This window comes from Ambystoma mexicanum, chromosome 3q (assembly GCF_040938575.1).
Source record: "Ambystoma mexicanum isolate Mex_15411 chromosome 3q, UKY_AmexF1_1, whole genome shotgun sequence".
Taxonomy (NCBI): Eukaryota; Metazoa; Chordata; class Amphibia; order Caudata; family Ambystomatidae; genus Ambystoma; species Ambystoma mexicanum.
In genome coordinates, this window is record NC_090926.1 from 1,119,605,554 (window position 1) to 1,119,626,803 (window position 21,250).

A 21,250-nucleotide genomic window follows, 5' to 3' on the forward strand; every position below is an offset into this window, starting at 1 on the left:
ACAATACAGATTGACAGACAAATGTCACCCGCATCACTCTCTTAGGGAACACACAAAACTAGCAATCTCCCATTACAACCCTACTCTCAAGCATAGGTATATCAAACCCTCTGTGTCTGCTATAAACTAAACTTACTATACCATATCCTGAAACCTGCTGCATTGAGAAACTTGGGACTTCCCTCGTACATGACTCTCAATCTAGCCATAACCTCCGCCTCTATACCTGGTTAATACACCACTTTCTCTGCATCACACCGAACAGAATTATAAACTTTAGCAAGTGCTACACTTAGATAGAATTGTGAACATTAGCCTGCGTTGCATCTAGATGGGATTGTGAATGTTAGCAATTACCACACTTAGATAGAATTGTGAACATTAGCCTGCGTCGCATCTAGATAGGATTGTGAATGCTAGCAATTGCCACACTTAGACCTGTGAATGTTAGCAAGTGCCACACTTAGATACAATTGTAAACATTTGCCTGCGCCGGACCAAGACAGAATTGTGAAGGATAGCAAGTACCACATTTGGTTAGAATTGTGTAAATTGGCCTGTGTCGCATCTGGATAGGATTGTGAATGTTAGCAATTTGCACACTTGGATAGAAATGTGAACATTAGCCTGCACCGCATCTAGATGGGATTGTGAATCTTAGTAATTGTTCTGCATCGTTTTGGCCCTATGGGGAAAACACTAATACTTATGCCTCTCTAGCCCCTCTCGCAAAAACAAGTAATTGGACTCAGCCTAGCAGAAAACACACACATACATCAAATGAAGTTATTAAATGGCTTGTTACAGGCCCTTTATTTATACCATGTAAATATATAGACAACAATAAACCTACACATTTACACACACATATATGTAGATAGAAATTAGAATATGGGGAACTTCAGCGTTAGGAAAGAGGCAGAGGAAAACTTCATCATGGCCACTAGCAACATTGCTTAGTCCCTCAGCAGGTAGGCAAAGAGATCACTGCATCCACCGGGGTCTGAAGCATGAGTCCTCCCTTTCAGCGAGACTGCATCACCCGGTGTTTCAACATCCAACCAACGTTTTCCATATAATGCTCTCTCCTTTATGGGGGCATCCCCTTGCCCCTCCCAACTGCACTCTGCTCTCGGCAAGTCTCACAAGTCGAGGAGACAGGGGGTGGAAAAATCCTGTTAGAAGTGGAAAAACCCAGCGCCCCTCTCTCTCACATGCATTCCCAGACCCCCTTATCATGCACCTGCAGTGCACTCCGACTCCCTTTCTGTATTCGTCCTACAATGGACAATACAATTACTATTCTCCACAGTTAGCCCACTCAAATACTGTTTTCGTGACCTTGCTCTGTTTTCCCTGCTACTTGCTCATTCTGTGAAGCCCGCGGAAACGCAGACTTTATTACTGTAATGGGAGATGTGTGTTCAAAATGGCTGCGCATCGACGCCATGTTATTCTGGCTCGCATTTTCCACACTAGCATTACACTCCACCCCTTGAACACTCAACTTCCATACCCAGAAGGTCGTTCAGATGAAGTCCAAAATCTACGAATCAATCTCCATACATTAGGAATACAAGAAGCACAACAGCAAAGACCAATTAAAACTATAGCGATACCAAAAAGCCAAAGCAAAGCAGAACGCAGTGCTTCAAGAATCCATGATAATAAGTATTCCCACTAATTTTCATATCAATCTTGCATTACTTGTGCTACAAGGCCTTTAATGTTTTTAATATGCTTTTCAATAGAGAGGGAATGATCACCTAAGTCAAAACAACACCCACCTTCCATTCCTTCAAAACCCAAATTATGTTTCAAGAACAAATAATCAATAGCTACCCTGTTCTGCAAAATAGCCTTTCAAAATTTCTACTGTCTAATAATAATTCTGTTAATGCTTGAGAGGTTTCATTAAGCCCTTTAACCACTAAACAAACAAGCTTAATCATGGTTTTATAACCACCAGCAGATAAACCCCAAACTCCAATAATAGAAACAGCAAAGGCTATTACTTCAGCTTCAAAAAGCAAATGCACCTCAGAATTACAATATGGAGTCAAAGTAGTATATGAAGCAGCACGTGTAGAACGCGAAATAGCAGATTTCAATGGATACATCATCAAACCAAATATTAGCAGGAATATAGGAATAAGTAAAATTACCACAAGAAAATAAGCAACCAGGTGGAAGTTTTATATGGTTCAGGTGGCTAGCAGTGACAATTGTAAAATTGCACATCATACTGTTTGAAACATCAGCACATACTTTTACAGCTCTAGTACATAGTTGGTTCTCAAAATCAGTCCTCTTGAGGTGTTTATCGAGATTCAATTGTTGACACTTTTAGATATAAACAAGATTGCACGTCATGCGGTAGCAGACATCAGCAGGAGCAATATCATGTGTCATAGTGCGGGTCATATTTTTCCATTTGTTAGCACTGTCATCGTAGATCCTGCAGTATTCATATACAGAGAATGAACTTTGAATATCCCAATGCTGTACCATAGAATCATTGTGTAAAATACCAAATAGATTCTTCAAAGTTAGAGTAGGCGTTGGAATCCACACCAGACAAGTAGAGATCAAATCTGCAGAACTGTGGACATCCGTCAAACTGAAATGCAAAATGTTCAAAACTTGTTGGGCAAAAAAGACCCAAACATTTTCAGTTTGCCTAACTAACGCTGAATATCCATGATGGGGAAAAATAAGCTGTAATTCCAGGAGGAGATAAAGGCAGTACTTTATTTTTGTGTTTGCACCGTTTCCTAAATGCAACATGATAGGCAGCAACAGATGCATCCTCAGGCGCAAAAGTAACGGGTGGAGCGTTAGTCTTCATCCATATGCCCTGCTCCACTTGAAGAATGAGAAGTATGCCACATCCTCGGATATGAACCGGACTCTCCCGAATGGACTCCAACGTGACACAGGCACTCAACACACTCAGGATCTAAGACAACATTTCAAAAAAAGAAAATATCAGTGAGGTACGTCACTCATGCAAATAACATTTGTCAGCTGGGATATGCACCCATTTCTTCTTTCCAGGTTCCATCACCAATATAATTTCATAATCTCCTGTCGCAATTACATCAGCCAGCACAGGCGGACCAGTAGGCTTTTCAATCCATACCTTTGCACCGGGGACCATTGTATCCGATGAGCCATATATTTTACCCCCACAAATAGTTAACACTGTGGTAGGCTCACCCTTCATTACAGTGGATATTTTAACAGGTAGCAAAATTAATTGTGCAACTCTGTCACCGTTATGAATAGGCAGTACTTTTTCACCGCTATTTAAGAGAATGACCCTCATTACAAGTTTGCCGGTCCGATAACTACGGTACTGGTAAGCTTGCCGGTACCGTAGTTACTGGACCAGCAAACTATGAGTTCTGCTCACGGGTGCCTTTGCACCCGCCAGGACTGACCTGGCGGGCTTTCTGGTACCCGCGAGCAGTGCATGACGGATGCACCGGCACCATACACGAATGGTGCCGGTGCATCCGGCTTCCCCAATCCCATTGAGCCATGTTGGGCTCAATGGGAATGGGGAAGCATATTTTCCAGCGCCCAGGGCGATTACTGGGTCCGGCAAGCCTGTAATGACCCGGTAATTGGTAATTGGCACCAAACTTGTAATGAAGCCCAATTACTTTAATGACGCCTTGATAGTCAGCGTCAACAATACCACCTAATATTTGTATGCCTTTAAGGGTCAGGCCCGATCTTGGTGCAATCAAACCCATATGTGCAGAAGGAATATGTACACCAATCCCAGTGTCAATTACAACTGTGCCTTTTGGCTGTAGCCGAATCTCCTCTCTTCCATGTATATCCACCCCTGCAGATTCCTGAGTGGCTCAGTAAGGAGCTAAGGCACCAAGAGAAATTAACCAATATAACAGAGTTTCACTTGCACGTTTGGTTTCATTTGCAAGGCTGGCGATAACATACGCATCAATAGTGTGTCACCATTCGCAATGGGACGGTTATTCAAACAGCCTCAAATATGTGTTCTCGCCAGCTTTGCAAAGTACCATCTCCAATTTTGCGTAACTGTTGCTTCAATGAACCATTCATGTGTTCAATAAGACCAGATGCTTCCGGGTGATAAGGGACATGAAAGATCCATTCTATTCCCTTATCATTACAGTAATCATTAACCATTTTGCCTTTAAAATGAATTTGCAATGGGACACTATAGTACACGGCTACTTGGTCCAGTAATTTAATTGTGTTCAGTTGAGAAGCTCTCTTGCACAGCAGAACCATTAGCTAGCCGGAATATGTGTCTACAATAGTGCATGCATATTGACAACCTTTACTTGTGGGCATAGGACTAATAGAGTCAATTTGCCACATCTGACCAGTCAACTTTCCTCGTTTTAATGTACCATGAATTATATGTGGCACTGCTCGATGTTTCTGATGTTGACATATAGGTCATTGCAATATAACAGTTTTCACCATTTCCACTGGGATACTATTACCTTTGTTACTATGTTTCTTTAATAGTAATAGTAATACTAATGCCCTTGGGCCATTTCAATCCAGGCCCCCACACCACCTGACGCCCTTCTGCCTGCCCACCACCAAGAGCAGCATCAGATCACCAGGCAACGCCTGACAGTTGAAGGCCACACCCACCAGCCTCACTGTCATCCCACTCGCTGCGGCTTTTAAGATCCGCCTCCAAGTGAAGCTGCAGTGAAGGGGAACAAGTGTGGAGATACCAGCCCGCAGCTGGGGAGTGTTCCAGCTCCTCCCTAGCTGCCCTTGGGCCATTTCAATCCAGGCCCCCACACCACCTGACGCCCTACTGCCCGCCCACCACTAGGAGCAGCATCAGATCGGCAAGCAACGCCTGACAGTTGGAGGCCACACCCACCAGTCTCGCTGTCATCCCGCTCGCTGCGGCTTGTAAGGTCCACCTTGAAGTGACCCACACTGAAGTGAGGCAAAGTGTGACATAGCTGTCTGCAGCTGTCTGCGGCAGTTCTGCACCTAAAGGGCTCTCAGGCATGCGGCGTCCCACTGGCCTGCTCCTTCTGTTTTCCTCCACAGTAAACCGTCCCGCCGCTTGGCCTTCCCTCAAGGTACTATGCTTAATCACCATGATCGTCTCCACACTCAACAGTCCTACAACCCCCAGCCCCCAGTCAGTCCACCGCCCCACCGCTCCAACTCGTCACTACAACCTCATCTATCCCCCAGCTTGTTGACACTTCCAACATCATTGCCCTTGCCGTATGGAACGCTAGGTCTCTATGCAACACGACCGCTGCTGTTTTGGACCTATTTCTACGTCTAAATCTTCACTTCCTCTTCGTTACTGAAACATGGATTCCTCCCCACAATACTACAGTTCCTGCATCACTTACTTCCTCCCTTTCTTCATTCGCCCATGTCCCTGTACCACCAGACGTGGCAGCGGCATTGGACTACTATATCACCCAAATAACCTATCTGTTCCAGTCCAGTACCTCTACCAGACTTTAATTCTTCACTTTTCTACGACATCTGCGCCAACTCCCCCCCCTCTCACTCATTTTTCCACTCTCTCCGCGAATGAGGCTACATCCACTCTTTCCTCATCCCACACCTGTAGTCTTGACCAACTCTACCCTCTCACCACCTTCTGCCCCACCCACAAACCCGCCCAACTCTGGCTCTCTCCTCATCTCTCTTCTATGCGCCGCCTTGACCGCCGCCTTGAAAGACGCTAGAACAAGCACCGCTCTCCTACCAAACTCTCTGTGACAACTGTATTAAATCTGCCAAAAAAACATACTTTTCAGACCTTCTCCACACTCAATCTACTCACCCTCGTTGCATCTTTCAAACCCTGACTCGCCTTCTCTCTCCTCCCACTCCTGACCCTTCTATTGCTTCACCTCTATTAGCTACTGATCTCGCTAACTTCTTCTCATCTAAGGTACACTCTCTATGTCAAGACATTCTACAATCACCCTCATATATTCCCCCTCTCCATCTTTCCCAGCACCCTCCACCACCGTTTCTAACTTCGCTCTTGTCTCAGCCTCTGAAGTCTCCCTTCTCCTGTCCAAAACTCACCCTACCGCTGCCCCTGCCGATCCTCTTCCCACCTCTCTCATTCTTAAAGTCTATCCACTCCTGGTCCCTTTCCTTACCTCCTTTTTCAACATATATCTTGCCACCTCTACCTTTCCATCTGCCTTCAAGCAGGCAAACATTATTCCCATCTTGAAAAAACCCACAGCAAACCCCTTCCTGGTATCAAACGTTCACCCCATTTCCCTCCTACCCTTCCTATCCAAGCTCCTTGAACGCCTTGTTTACGGCCAACTCTCAGCACACATCTCTAATCTATCTCTTCTCCCTCCTACTCAATGAGGATTCCACCACTCCACTGAAACAGCTCTTATCTCCGTCCTTAACTCCCTCCTCACAGCCTGGTACACTAAACACTCTTCTGTCCTTATTCTAATTGACTTATCTGTTGCCTTTGACACAGTAGATCACTCTTTACTTCTTGGCTCTCTCCTCCTTTGGCTTCAGTGGTTCCGTCCTTGCCTGGTTCACTTCCTATCTATCTAACCGCACCTTTGCTGTTTCTTGGGGCGACTGCTCCTCCCCTTCCTTCCCTCTCGCCCACGACGTCACCCAAGGCTCCATACTTGGCCCCATTTCTCTTCTCTTTGTACACCTCCCTTCTTGCTCCCATCATCTCTTCCTTTGGAGTATCTCACCACTTCTGTGCTGACGACACTCAACTTTTCCTCTCTTTCTCATCCTTCACCCCGACATTCATCACAAAATCTCATCCTGCCTCACTGCCATCAAATCCTGTATGACCTCCCACTTTCTTACCCTGAACGCCGGGGAAACAGAAGTTCTATTTTTCCCCGCTGATGTCCTCCCCCCTCCTTCTCCTCCTCCTTCCATTCTCTTTCCTCCCTCCCATCTCCCTATCTTCTCCTCTACCCGCAATCTTGGTCCCCATTTTTACACTAATATCTCCTTCGCTCACCACATCTCTCTTACTTCCCGGGCCTGTCGCTTCCATCTGTACAATTTATGCACAATTCGCCCCTTCCTTAATTTCCACGCCACTAAACTTCTAATATCTTCCTTAATCTTCTGTCGATGTTTCTATTGCTCCGTTCTCTTCTTTTGCCTTCCTTCCTCATGCCTAGCCCCTCTTAAATCAATCTACCATTCTTCCATCCGTTCTCTCTGTCTTCTTTTCCTTCATGACTCTATCTCTTCATCCCTTACCTCACTGGGATGGCTCCCCTTTCATTCTCAACTCAAGTACAACTTCCTCTGTCTTGTCTTCAAATCTCTCTACGGACTCGCCCCCTCCTATCTTGCTTCTCTCCTCTCCTTCTATTCTCCCTCTCGTTCTCTCCGCTCTGCTGATCACTTCCGACTTACTGTACTGCGCGCCCTTTGTGCACAATCCCGTTTTCAATCCTTCCAACTTCTTGCTCCTCTTCATTGGAACCCGCTCCCTCTCTCTCTTCGCTCCATTACTTCCTACTCCTCCTTCACCTCTTCTTTGAAAACGCACCTACTTCAGTCACCTGCCTGTCAACAGCTGATTCTGAACATTGTTCTGCAAATTGTTCTTTGATACATGATTCTAAAAATGAACTCACATTGCTTATGTTATGTATTGCATATTGTTCTCTGTAAAGCGCTTTAGTTAAAAGCGCTATATAAAACTCAATAAATACAAATACCTCTGTCTTGTGCCCACCTGATAGTAGCCTTCTCTCCATCTCTCCAAGATGACCACACTTTTGGTGGGCCCATTTAGCAATCCCCTCCAACTCATCTTCTTCAGCCCTGGAGTCCATAACTTCAATCGTTGCATGTTCATCTGCAAAAGAATTGAACCACTGTTCAAATTAGTCTGTCGCACAATGCACATTCACGTGATACACAGTCACAGAAGTATGCATCAGCATGTCAGCAATATCGTACCATATTTTCTTTCCCCACACTTCCTTAGAATTAATTTTCCATCCATTCATTCTTTTTCCAAGTTGGTAGCCAAACAACCAAACCATTAGAAACAGACCATGAATCTGTATAAATATGACATGTACCAGGAGATTTCTGTTTGAATGCTTGATATACAGCATATAATTCAGCAAACTGGCTGCTTCTCCCTTTACCTGAAGTAGTAAGCACCTTCTTTGTCTTGGGATTGTATGCAACTGCTTTCCAATAACATTCAATCCATACATATTTTGCTGCGCCATCTGTAAACCAAGCATGTACTGCTTGTTCATTAGTCAATTCTCCACATGGGATCCCCCACGTAACCAGAGAATTCTCCATGGTTCTCTCACTATCCGTGTTCATGCAGTTTTGCTACGCCACGTTTAGCACGATCTTGTATGTACGATTTCCATTTAATAATACTGGCTTCTTGAGCATGTCCAATCCTGTGCGTTTTAGGGGAATTAAGCACCCCCTGCATGATAGGTATGTCTGGTCGAATTATCATATCATGGCCGATAGTCATCTGTTCAGTATCTACTAGGGCCCAAAAACAGGACAGCAATTGTTTCTCAAAAGGGGTGTATCTATCACCTGCATCAATCAGCTTCCTACTCCAAAACCCCAATGGAACACGTTTTCGGTCCTGTTTTTGCCACAGTCTATTAATTTGCATATGCATCTTGAGTAGATACATTCAACTCAACGTCACCATCCCTCAGGGGCCATAAATCAAGCACTCTTTGGATGGTACTCTTATCCAATTGAAATGACATTTCTTGTTCTTCACCCAATAGGAATTCAAACTTCTTATGTGTAATCTTGTAAAGGGGTGCTAAAATCTGTCCCAAATGTGGGATGTGCTGTCTCCAGAATCCGAATAAACAAATAAATTGTTGTGCTTGCTTTTTAGTTTTCTGAGTCTGAAATTCAAGACTCTTTTGTTTAGCTTTAGGCACCATCTCACAATGTCCATTGTGCCTTTGAATTACTAGAAAATTAACCGTTTCTGCTGGACCCTGTGTTTTAGCATCATTTATATCCTTCCCTAGGCAAACCTTCAGTAATGAGGTCTAAATGCATTTGTACACTCTGTTCAGTTTTGCCTTGAATTAAAATGTCATCAATGTAATGTACAATTTGCACATCAGGTTTACACAGAATTATATCCAAATGCACAGCCACCACCCGGTGACAAATCGTTGGACTATGCATATAGCCCATAGGCAGACGATTAATCGTAGCCCTCCAGCCTCTTTTCCTTTGCAGATGGGGAGCATGTGCAAGTGGATCTAGGTCACCTGGCCTAACTCCTGCGCACCTGATGCCTTCTGCCTGCCGCTCTTTTTCACCACTTAGCAAGCCCCACCCACCCTTTTCCTATCTCCTCCCTTACTTTCTTTTATGCACTTACTCTATCAGAATTGTCCCTGGACCTATTATGATAGCAACTTCGTCTGTTTCCTCCAACCTCCCATTACTGTTTTTTTTCCTACCCACCCCCCACTCCAGCACTATCTGAAATGTTGTCATGCCTAGTATGATAGTCGCTTGTTTTGTTCCTCCCATCCGTTTCTGCACCCCTCTCCCTCACCTTTTGTTTTCTCCGGCTCTACCAGAAATGTCGTCAGGCCTAGTATGGTAGTCGCCTGTCTGTTTCCATTTCCTTTCCACTCTGCCCCTCCCTTTCTTTATCTACTTTTTCTACTTAGCTCTTGCACTATCTGAAATTTCGTCAGGCCAAGTACGATAGCTAATTTCACATCCTTACTGTTCATGGCCTGTACGAATGTCATTGTATTTTCCCTTGTCTTGGAGCGCTTTGAAACACATTGTGTATAGGCGCTATATAAATAAACTATCATATCAAATCATTTCTTATCATACTGCCACCCATTCCAAGAAAATGCAAATTGTTCTTGACATTCAGCCGCAACAGGCATGGTAAAAAAGGCGTTATCCAAATCCAACACAGCATACTAGCTGCCTTCTAATTTCTGTATATTCTCAATCAACGTTATGGCATCAGGTACCGCTGGTACTAAAGGGGGAGTATATTCAAATTCACGATAATCAATAGTCATTATGAAAATACCATCCGGTTTTTTGACAGGCCAGTTGGGTTTACTTTTTTCCAAGCCGTAGTAACAGAACATAATACACCTGCCTCAACATATCCCTTAATCGTTTCCGAAATGTCTTTTTGTCCACCGGGTATCTGATATTGTTTCATGGAGACTCTCTTTGTAGCAATTGGAACCTGTACAGGGGGCATTTTTAGTTGACCAACCACCACTGGTGTACAAGTGAAAGCACAGACACCAAACGGATCCGTTTTACTCCCCACTCCAAGGGTCACTCCTTCTAAAAATATCAAATCCAATAATGTATTCAGCTAAGGGAAAAATCAATACCTGGTAAGTGTTTCTTTTTAATTGCCCAATCTTTATGTCAATTTCTGTTTGTACAGCGGAAGTTTCCTTGCCACCCAATCCAGAAATCATAAAATGTTTACCTTTAAATCTGGAAGGGACACCATGAATTAAAGCGTCCTCCGCCCTGGTATCTATTAAGGCTCGAACCTCCTGTGTGTTACTGTGATAAATGGAATTTATCCAAGAGTGCAACACAAGGATAACACGGAAACTGGTCCTTTTCATGCTCCCTACAACATGGAGGAGGCTCAGTCTCACCGCAGCAGTCTAGTGTTCCCGACGTCCATTGACGTACCGGGAGCCCCGCCCCCGGCCATGCACAACGCTTATCTGGATACACGGAACGTCCTTCATTGCGTTACTACTCTCCAACCACGCTCCGTGAGTTCCTCTCTACTCTTCCTGAATTACTTTTCAGAGCTACTTGGGGAATAGGTAGGGATTCTGAATTTCCAGCCCTCCTCTATTGTGAATTCGATTCTCTCCTTAGTACGAGCCCGGGGAAACGAAGGATCAATCACGACTGTTTTCCCTTTCATTTTCTCCATGTCACAGAGACGCCGCATTTGGCAATCAGCGCACAGTAATCGGGTAGGTGCTTCTGGGAGTTCAGGAGCCAAGCTCTCTCTCTTAGTATTCAGGGCAGTTGGGATATTTCGTTCTGATTCTCATTTCCTTTATGCTTCCAGCTGTCAGAGCTACGTCCAGTCTATAAGAATAGTGCCCTCTTCATTTCAAGTTCCAGCAGACTTCTGGAACAACACTACCTTACCTCCTTCTCTCTCTAAGGGTAACAAGTGTTTCTAACTAATCCCGATAGATTTTCATCTCTGTGCCTTTTTTTTATTCTGTGTCTATAAGCTATCGGTTCATTATTTCTTATTGCAGTCTGGTGCCATATTTCTTCTTGCATCTTTTCCCCTGACCACATCCTCTGTCGTTTGGAGCATTTTGAGTAGCATTTCAGGGTAAGCTACGAGTCTTAGTTTAAACCATCACTATTCCTTCTTCGTCCGGGAATAGCCCTCTTTAGTGATTTCTATTACTCACTTATAATCTTGTTCTTTGACTCCTACGTAGCACATACCAACCAGTCCTACTGGAGAGCAGAACATTTCAGATCAGAAGAAGAGGGAGATTGACTGGATTCCTCAAACTCTCTCTTCCCTGCCCAGGGTTTTTCCCCTTTCGTGGGGTTTTCCGTAGAGGTCTCACCGCGGGCTGAATCCTTTGGTTCGGGTCAGCGGAGGGATTTTCAGGTATTTCCCCATTTTCTTCTGGGTTCGAAGAGATCTGCGCAGGAGAAGAATACAGGTGGGTGAATCTGGATTGTTGTTTGAGCCTTGTCAAGACGAAGATATTACTAGTTATTACAGATAGCAACGGCCAAAAAAGAAGAGAATTCTGATAGGTCGTTTTTGCTGGGTTCAAACAAACAGTTTAGGTTCACCTGGTAGGATAGGATGGATCAACAAATTCAGCAGCTTATAGCTGCCGTCCAATCTCTAACGTCAGAAGTACAAACTCTCAAGCAAGAGAATGCAGCACTTTTACAGAATCAGCAGCAGGCTGCACAACATCAAGCTGCCCAACAACAAAATGCTCAACAGAAACCGCTCAACTACAAGCGGCTCAACAGCAGGCTGCACAACAGGTAGCAGGTGTCAGGATTCCTCGATTCTCGGAAGTTCCTCCCGGGGTATTACCCAGAGGGCAGTTTGATGGAAATCCTCATTGGGTGAAGGAATTTCTAGATGCTTGCACTGTGCAGTTTTCTTTCAAGCAGGCGTATTTTCATACGGATAGAGACTGTGTTGGTTACATGATCTCTCAAATGTCAGGACCTGTGTTAGCTTGGGCCACACCTTTAGTCACATCCAATGACCCTATCCTTGATTCGTATACGGCATTCAGTAATAGCATTCGCACGATGTTTGCTAGACAAGAGATAAGGATAGCCTCTCAAGAGCATTTGCTGGATCTAAAACAGGGGAATCAAGACATTTTAACCTATATCACCCGATTTAAACAAATGGCTAGTGAGACCACTTGGTCGGACGATGCCCAGGTTACATTATTTCATAGAGGTCTTTCTGAAGAGTTAAAAGATGAGGTCTCCAGGGTACCTCGTTCTTCATCCTTAGCAGAATTAGTAACACTAGTTATGCAGTTGGACTATCGTATCCGAGAACGAAACAGTGAAAGAAGAAAGGGAAGAGTTCTACGTCCTTTTCCGTCTCCATCCTTACCCTCTACATCTAAGTCCAGTATGGAGGAACCCTATGCAACTAGAGACTACGACCCCCCCGAGGTCCTCTGTCTACTGAAGAGCGTACCCGAAGGAGAACCAATAATTTATGCATGTATTGCGGGGCACATACACATTCTGTGCAAGAATGTCCGATCGCCCCACCAAGAAAATTGGGAAACGCAAGCGCCCGACCGTAGGAGGAACCACGGTTCGGGAACCCTCTTTAGTTTCATGTTCCTCACATAAATTGCAAAATTCTCTGTGTCTTAATTCCCCTCAGACTTTTATGTTGGTTTTGAGGGTTACCTTAAGATTTGGAGAACATCTGGTTACCGAGGTTTCGGCATTGGTCGACTGTGGAGTGGCTGGCAATTTCGTAGACGATCTTTGGGCCAGACAAAAGAATATTCCACGCTCATCAAAGCCAGTAGCTATCCCAATCGAAAGTGTGGACGGGAGTCCGTTGATATCTGGTCCAATTATGAGCCAAACAGACCTTCTAACCCTGTCAATAGATTCACATCATGAGGTAATCACGATGGACATAATCCGGACAGCCCATTATCCTATTATTCTGGGGCTGCCATGGTTACAAAGGCACAATCTTTTTATTAATTGGAGAGCCGGATCACTATTTTTGGGGTCAGAGTAGTGTGTGGATCACTGTATTGGGGGCCCAGAACAGAATATTGAGGCTCCTGAAGGCTCCATCCAGGAAACCCGAGTCCCAAGAATGGTGAATTATGTCCCAGGACTCCCCAAAGAATATAAGGATTGTGAAGAGGTTTTCTCTACTTCGGAATATCTGCATCTCCCGCCACATCATTGGGATGACTGTGCAATAGAACTAATTCCGGCACAGCCTCTACCTTTCGGCAGAATGTACATTCCTTCGAAATCCGAGAGAGAGGTTCTCCGGGAGTATTTGAACACTCATTTAAAGAACGGCCTGATTACGGAGTCAACATCCCCGGCAGCTGCCTCATTGTTTTTTATTCTTAAAAATAATTCCTTGGAGCTTAGACCCTGTATAGATTACAGGGGCCTACATAAAATCACAGTTTCAGACAAGTACCCAATGCCACTAATCCCTGATATTTTGGAAGCCGTCAAAGGGGCTAACCTTTACACCAAATTGGATCTTAAGGGGGCGTATCATCTGATACGAATCAGACAAGGAGGTGAATGGAAGACGGCATTTAGAACTCCTTTCGGCCACTTCCAATATCAAGTGATGCCTTTTGGATTATCTAAGGCCCCCGCCATATTTCAGAGGTTCATGGACCATCTTTTCTCGAACCTCCTTCTTCATTCAGTAATCTATTTAGATGACATTCTAGTATTCTCCTTCAATCTCTCGGAACACAGGATCCATGTCCAAGAAGTTTTGAGCCGATTACATCAAAACCATTTATATTGTAACGTGGAGAAATGTTCATTTCACCAGCCCCAAGTAACCTATTTGGGGTACATTTTATCGGCTCAAGGGATTTCGATCGACCCTGAGAAGGTTTCCGTGGTCAAAGGTTGGCCGGTACCTACAAACTGCAAATCTGTAAAATGTTGGGAATCTCACAAGCCTTAAGTTCGGGTTATTATCCCCAAACCAATGGGCAAATGGAAAGGCTTAACCAGACCCTGGAAGGGTACTTAAGGAATTACATTTCAGCAGCACATGATAACTGGTCCGATTTGTTACCACTGGCAGAATTTGCATACAATAACTCTTACCATTCCTCACTCAAAACATCTCCGTTTTTTTGTTCCTACGGCTTCCATCCTACCATCTTTCCCACGAGTAAACACTCTGAGGTCAAATTTCCGGACATGGAGCAGCTGATGAGACAGTTACATCTTGGGCATGTAGCAGCCACGAAGGCTCTTACTGAATCCCAGGAAAGAGTGAAAAGATTTGCAGATCGGCAGCGTACAACCGCTCCATCCATTAATCCCGGGGATTGGGTATGGTTGTCTTCTCGATTCCTCCCTAGACATCTCCGACCTTCTAAGCTATCCCCGAGATATCTGTGCCCGTTTCGAGTAATTGCACCCATTGGTCCAGCATCTTTCAAAATCAAACTCCCCATGACATGGTCCCAAATTCATCCTGTGTTCCACATCTCTCAATTAAAACCAGATGTGCGAAATACATTTCATCCCAAGGTTTCATTACGTCCTCCTCCAGTACAAGGACCTTCAGGATCTGAATACGAGGTGTCTGGTATTTGTGATTCCAGACTCCACCATGGGAGAGTCCAATATCTGGTGGACTGGAAGGGATACTCCCCTTCCGATCGCACTTGGGAATCGCACAATGCAGTCCATGCCCCACGGTTAGTTTGAAAGCTTCATTTAAAGCATCCGACTAAACCAGGGGGGGGGGGGGTGTTCTTGGAAGGGGGCATACTGTGATAAATGGAATTTATCCAAGAGTGCAACACGAGGATAACACGGAAACTGGTCCTTTTCATCCTCCCTACAACATGGAGGAGGCTCAGTCTGACCGCAGCAGTCTAGTGTTCTCGACGTCCATTGATGTGCCGGGAGTCCTGCCCCCCGCCATGCACACCGCTTATCTGGATACACGGAAAGTCCTTCAAATCGTTGCTACTCTCCAGCCACGCTCCGTGAGTTTGTCTCTACTCTTCCTGAATTACTTTTCAGAGCTACTTGGGGAATAGGTAGGGATTCTGAATTTCCAGCCCTCATCTATTGTGAATTCTATTCTCTCCTTAGTACGAGCCCGGGGAAACAAAGGATCAATCACGACTGTTTTCCCTTTCATTTTCTCCGTGTCACGGAGACGCCGCGTTTGGCAATCAGCGCACAGTAATCGGGTAGGTACCTCTGGGAGTTCAGGAGCCAAGCTCTCTCTCTTAGTATTCAGGGCAGTTGGGATATTTCGTTCTGATTCTCATTTCCTTTATGCTTCCAGCTGTCAGAGCTACGTCCAGTCTATAAGAATAGTGCCCTCTTCATTTCAAGCTCCGGCAGACTTCTGGAACAACACTACCTTACCTCCTTCTCTCTCTCAGGGTAAAAAGTGTTTCTAACTAATCCCGATAGATTTTCATCTCTGTGCCTTTCTTTTATTCTGTGTCTATAAGCTATCGGTTCATTATTTCTTATTGCAGTCTGGTGCCATATTTCTTCTTGCACCTTTTTCCCTGACCATATCCTCCGTCATTTGGAGCATTTTGAATAGCATTTCAGGGTAAGCTACGAGTCTTAGTTTAAACCATCACCATTCCTTCTTCGTCCGGGAATAGCCCTCTTTAGTGATTTCTATTACTCACTTATAATCTTGTTCTTTGACTCCTACGTAGCACATACCAACCAGTCCTTCTGGAGAGCAAAACATTTCAGATCAGAAGAAAAGGGAGATTGACTGGATTCCTCGAACTCTAGCAGCTCTTCCCTGCACACGGTTTTTCCCCTTTCAGGGGGTTTTCCCTGGAGGTCTCACCGCAGGCTGAATCCTTTGGTTCGGGTCAGCGGAGGGATTTTCAGGTATTTCCCCATTTTCTTCTGGCTTCAAAGACATCTGCATAGGAGAAGAATACAGGTGGGTGAATCTGGATTATGGTTTGAACCTTGTCAAGACGAAGATATTACTAGTTATTACAGTTACCTGAATGCCAAAATAACTTCACTTTTACATGGGGTCTGTCTACCTTAACATGAGCTGTAGTTTCCAGAGTTTGATCAATATCCTATTAATCTTTAGAGCGTATACCTTTTGACTCACTCTCCACCATGGCACTAACCATTTTTCTCAAATCAGAATAAGTCAGCTGAGAGGGTATTGATATAGTAGAAGATTCCTCATCAACCCCATCCGGGGATAATCCAAAAGGATCCACCTCGTTTTTTGGTTTATGCAAATCCTGCCGTTTCACCTGTTTATATCGCTCTTTACCATCCAAACCTCGTTTTCTATACAACGAAATACATATCACGCATTGCAATCCCATCAATTTCTTCCCGTGGGACACCATCTTTTAGCAAAGCTAGGAACATAACCTTTCTGGATACGTTGGAATCTCGACTATCAAATCTTTTGCCAGGAGTGTGTTTTTCATTTCACCCCTCCCTTTCTCGCAATTGTTCCTGAGGCTTATTCCCATTCACCCAAATCTGCTAGTTGTCTAATTGCATCGACAACTTCATCAGTGACTTTTCTGGTCATTCCCATAAATAAGGTCATTATGATGTTTTTATATGCGGGAGGGGCTGTACGAACTAATGTGTTCCTAGCGGAAAGAGATACATTTACCATTCCCATATGCTCAGGAGTATCTAAATCAAGATAGATATCAAGATAGACTGATGTCTAAAGGAGGAGGCGTAGTCCTCATCACTAAGGACGCATTGTCTATCAGACTCTGAAACCACCCTTGGGAAGGTAACACTGACCTACTCTCAGCCAAACAATCACTGTCCCCTAACTGTACCATCAATATCCACCTATTGTACCGGCCCTCTGGCCCACCACCAGAGTTCCAAGGATAACTCCTACACGTACTTGGAAACGACCTCAAAGGCTCCTCCAAATCCATTCCACTGTGCAACCCCAATCTAGGCTTGAATGATCCGAAGGCCAAAACAGCCTCAGCCTTATCCAAAGAACTAAAAGATCTAGGATTCCTACAAAAAATTACCAGCCCTACCCACTGCAAAGGTCGTACCCTTGACTGGGTGGCAGACCACAACTGCTCAATCTCCCTCACCTCCAACTCTACCTAGCCATGGACAGACCATAACGGCATCCAATTCACCATTCCCACCTATCCCATCACTAAAGCTCTCACCTACGCCCCCCCACCTAACACGGGTCAGAAGCTCAAAAAACTAACAAAAGACAACCTTTTTCCCTTCCTGGAAGTTTCTGAATTTAAGCCCCCATTCTCGAGTGACCCGAACACACTTGCAGACATCTAGACCAACACCCTCACCAGAGCTATCAACACCATATCCCCAATCGAATCCAAAAAAGAAAAATTATCCATACACACCAACTCTTGCTTCACGGATGAACTACTTGCCCTATGTACATGTAAAAGTTACGCTCTAACTAATTGGCAATCCAAGCCCAACGTTTCCTCCAAGGAATAATTTAAAAACTATCCTTGGAATACAAAGAAGCCATATACAAAGCCAAGTCCAAATCCCTCAACCTTAGGATCTCCAAGACCACCTCACAATCTAAGGAAATGTTCTCAATCTTTAAAGACCTCATCACCCCATCCGCCACCCCCAATGAAATCATTAAGAATGAAGCATGGTGCACCAGCATACAGGCTGCTATGCTTAATAACATTGAATTACTCCAAGAGAAAATACAAGCTCAATTCAAAGCCCTACCTAAGATTGACCACCCCACAGCTCAGCTCCCCATCCCAAATTCCCCTCTACCCTCTCTTCTCATTTCGTGACGTCTCAGAATCTGAAGTCCTAGCGCTCCTTCAACAGCTCAGACCATTGACGTGCAAAGGAGACATTTGTCTCCCCAACATCATCAAAGAATGTGCCGACTCCCTGGCTTCTCTCATTACGGCATTCATTAATGCCTCCTTCAAAACCTGTACTGTTCCCTCTAACCTCAAAGTAGCCTAGGTCCGCCCTCTTTTAAAAAGAACTCCCTAGATCCGGCCCCCCCAACAACTACCGCCCCATTACCACTGTTCCATTTCTCCTCAAAATCCTTGATAAAGCAACCTACAATCAGATCCAACACTTCCTAGAACCCAACACCATCCTCGGTAAAAGGCAATCAGGGTTCCGTAAAGGCCACGGCACAGAAACTGCCCTTCTGGACCTTAAAAATCAAATAACCACTATCACGGACAAAGGCAAACCAACACTCCTCCTACTCCTGGACCTCTCGGCCACTTTCGACTTTGTGCATCACAAAACCCTCACCTCCCGCCTCACCCATGCTGTTCATTTCTCCAACAAAGCCTCTTCATGGATCACATCCTTCATGAAAGGCAGAGTCATGAAGGTCTTCTCAGACCGGGCAAATGCAGCTCCCTCTACCATGTAGAGTTCCCCAAGGTTCATGCACAGCCCCTATTTTATACAATCTGTTCACAAAACCGCTCTTTGATAGACTAGACTCGCTCGGCATAGCTTATACCAACTATGCTGATGATACACAGGTCCTCCTCCCACTCGCAGGCAGTGCCGCAACCCTTCTCCAAATCTACACTACCATCCAGGCTTGAATGGCAGCAAATGGGCTGTGTCAACGGCGATAAAACCGCGATTATCATCTTGGGACCTAAAGAAACACTAGCTAAACTCAGCCAACAATATTGCAACTTCACTATTGATAGCTCCATCATCTCAGTTTCATCAGCAGTCAAGACACTAGGGGTCTTCCTAGACTCTACATTGTCTATGACTCGCCAGGTCAGTGCCATCGCTCTGCATCCGCCCATTCCACCAAGCTCATAAACGCAGTCAAACCCTTCCTCTCCGACCAGCATTGCCTAACAATCGTGAAAGCTACCATTGGAGCTAAATTAGATTACTGCAACGCTCTGCTAGCTGGAACAACTGCCAAAAATCTGAATAGACTCTAAATAGTCAAGAATAATGCTCTCAGAGCAGCCCTCACGATACCCAAAAGAGACCACATCACGCAGGCCAGACGAGATGCCCATTGGCTTCCTGTAAAGGAGAGAATCACTTTCAAGACTCTCACTCTAACAAACACATGTTTAAGCCACTCGGCCCCTCCATAACTATCTGAAATATTATGCAGAGACACCTCCACTCGCCCTAAAAGAACCTACCACGCCAATAAACTGTGCATCCCTCCTATCAAAAGAGCTAAAGCAGGCGGAATCGGCTTCCCACACTTAGCACCCAAACTGTGGAGCACCTTACCTAACACACTTAGAGCCGAGACTTCCCTCACAGCCTTCCGCAAAAAGCACAAAACACTCTTTAACTAACAGAGCTTCCTTTGTCCACCCTGCCCATCCCCTCACCATTCACCATCTCCCTGTTTGCAACAAGTATGTGCAGTGCCTCTCCTCTGTATTTCATGTTTTTTACGATGCCTGTAACACCGCCATAATGCCCTTGGGCTGTGGGCGCTTTATAAATGTTAACAAATAACTAACTAAATAAATAAATGAATAGCCTCCTTCATAGCATGTTCTCTAATCTTTTGAGTCGCCTCCTTCAATGTATACAAATTCTGTCATCAGTCGGCCAATCTGACGTAATTGATATTTATGATTACACCCTTGTGCAGACAAAAGAGGGACAATTGTCCATTATCACCATTACCATCACGAGGAGGACCAGCACGCAGGGTCTCCTGTATTTGAACATCATTTGATAATGGTAGAAACCTAGCAACATCCGTCAAATCAACAAGAAGACCTGCAGCCCCACCATCAAACATTCTAACCATCCAAGCCAGTACAGATTCACCTGCCCTCTCTTTTAACCGATTGATTATTTCCCCAACTTCTTGTTGTAAATATTCCTCAAGGGCCGTCATGTCTACGACCCTGCCTCCTGGAATTAATGGATGGCGAGCCAATTTCCTGCGAATGACAGGGTCAACCGTCACTTCTTTACATGCAGGTTTCAGTTTAGTCACGGGATCTGATGCATTAGAATTGCTACCATTGGAAGTACTATCAAAAACATCGCCATCCCATCGGTCAGGATCCCAATCGACACCTGTGGCAGCAATTACCGTCCCTACCTTACGTGAATTACCCTACCTCTTCTTATTCGATATTTATATCGAGCGACTCTTATTGCAACTCGCTCCGCTACTACTTGATATCTATTCGCTTTGTCGTGATACAGTTTCATCTGAAGTTGTTGCATTAATGCAATTTGTTTCTCAGCAGCCAACTCTTTTTCCAATTTCTGAACAGAACTGTGTAATTCTGTATTCAATTGATGCATTTTTGGAAACGCATGCAATAAGATCCAACCTCTTCTCCCCAGGGATGAACATACTTTCCCTTCTTCACTGGGAATAAGGGGGGTCATTCCGAGTTGGGCAGTGGGCCCCGGTAATAGCCGCTAAATGCTAACAACGGGCCCGTTGTTAGCATGGTCCCCATTCCCTTTGAGCCCTATGGTGGCTCGAATGGGAATGGAGATGGGTTCCCTGAATGGGGAAATACTGGGTCCTCCAAGGTTGGAATGGCCCGCTAATTCCCCATTCAGGGAACCCGGACCCGGTATGCGGTAAGGGGGTAACCATGGCGCTAATAGCGCCATGGCTACCTCCAACCTCGTAATGAACCCCTTAATCGATTCATCTGGACTTGCTCCTCCTATGCTAGTATCCCAGGTTTCACTTAGTCCTGCACCACATGCCCAAGTCTGTGCGATTTTATTGTAAGGGCTTTTGGACAAACCCAGAATAGTTACTTTTGGGCATCTCTGCCAGCAGAGCCACCCTTCTTTTTAAATTGTTATTGTTATCTTGCATTTATATAGCGCCTTATATACCATTGGTATGGTCTGAAGGCGCTGGTAGGTTGAACGCCTTTGGGAACCGAAATTCTGGTCAGTA

The 21,250-nt window shown here is 44.8% G+C and overlaps 1 long non-coding RNA gene across 1 annotated transcript in view; it reads right to left on the bottom strand.

The window, feature by feature from the left end:
* Positions 1-781: 781 nt before the first annotated feature.
* LOC138447659 (uncharacterized) overlaps positions 782-21,250 on the bottom strand; it is a 70,208-nt gene continuing 49,739 nt past the window's right edge. The window contains exons 2-3 of the long non-coding RNA XR_011259924.1: positions 7,760-7,882; positions 782-2,959 (exon numbers count right to left, since the gene is read on the bottom strand). This is a non-coding gene — a long non-coding RNA (uncharacterized lncRNA). The remainder of the gene's footprint in view (positions 2,960-7,759; positions 7,883-21,250) is intronic.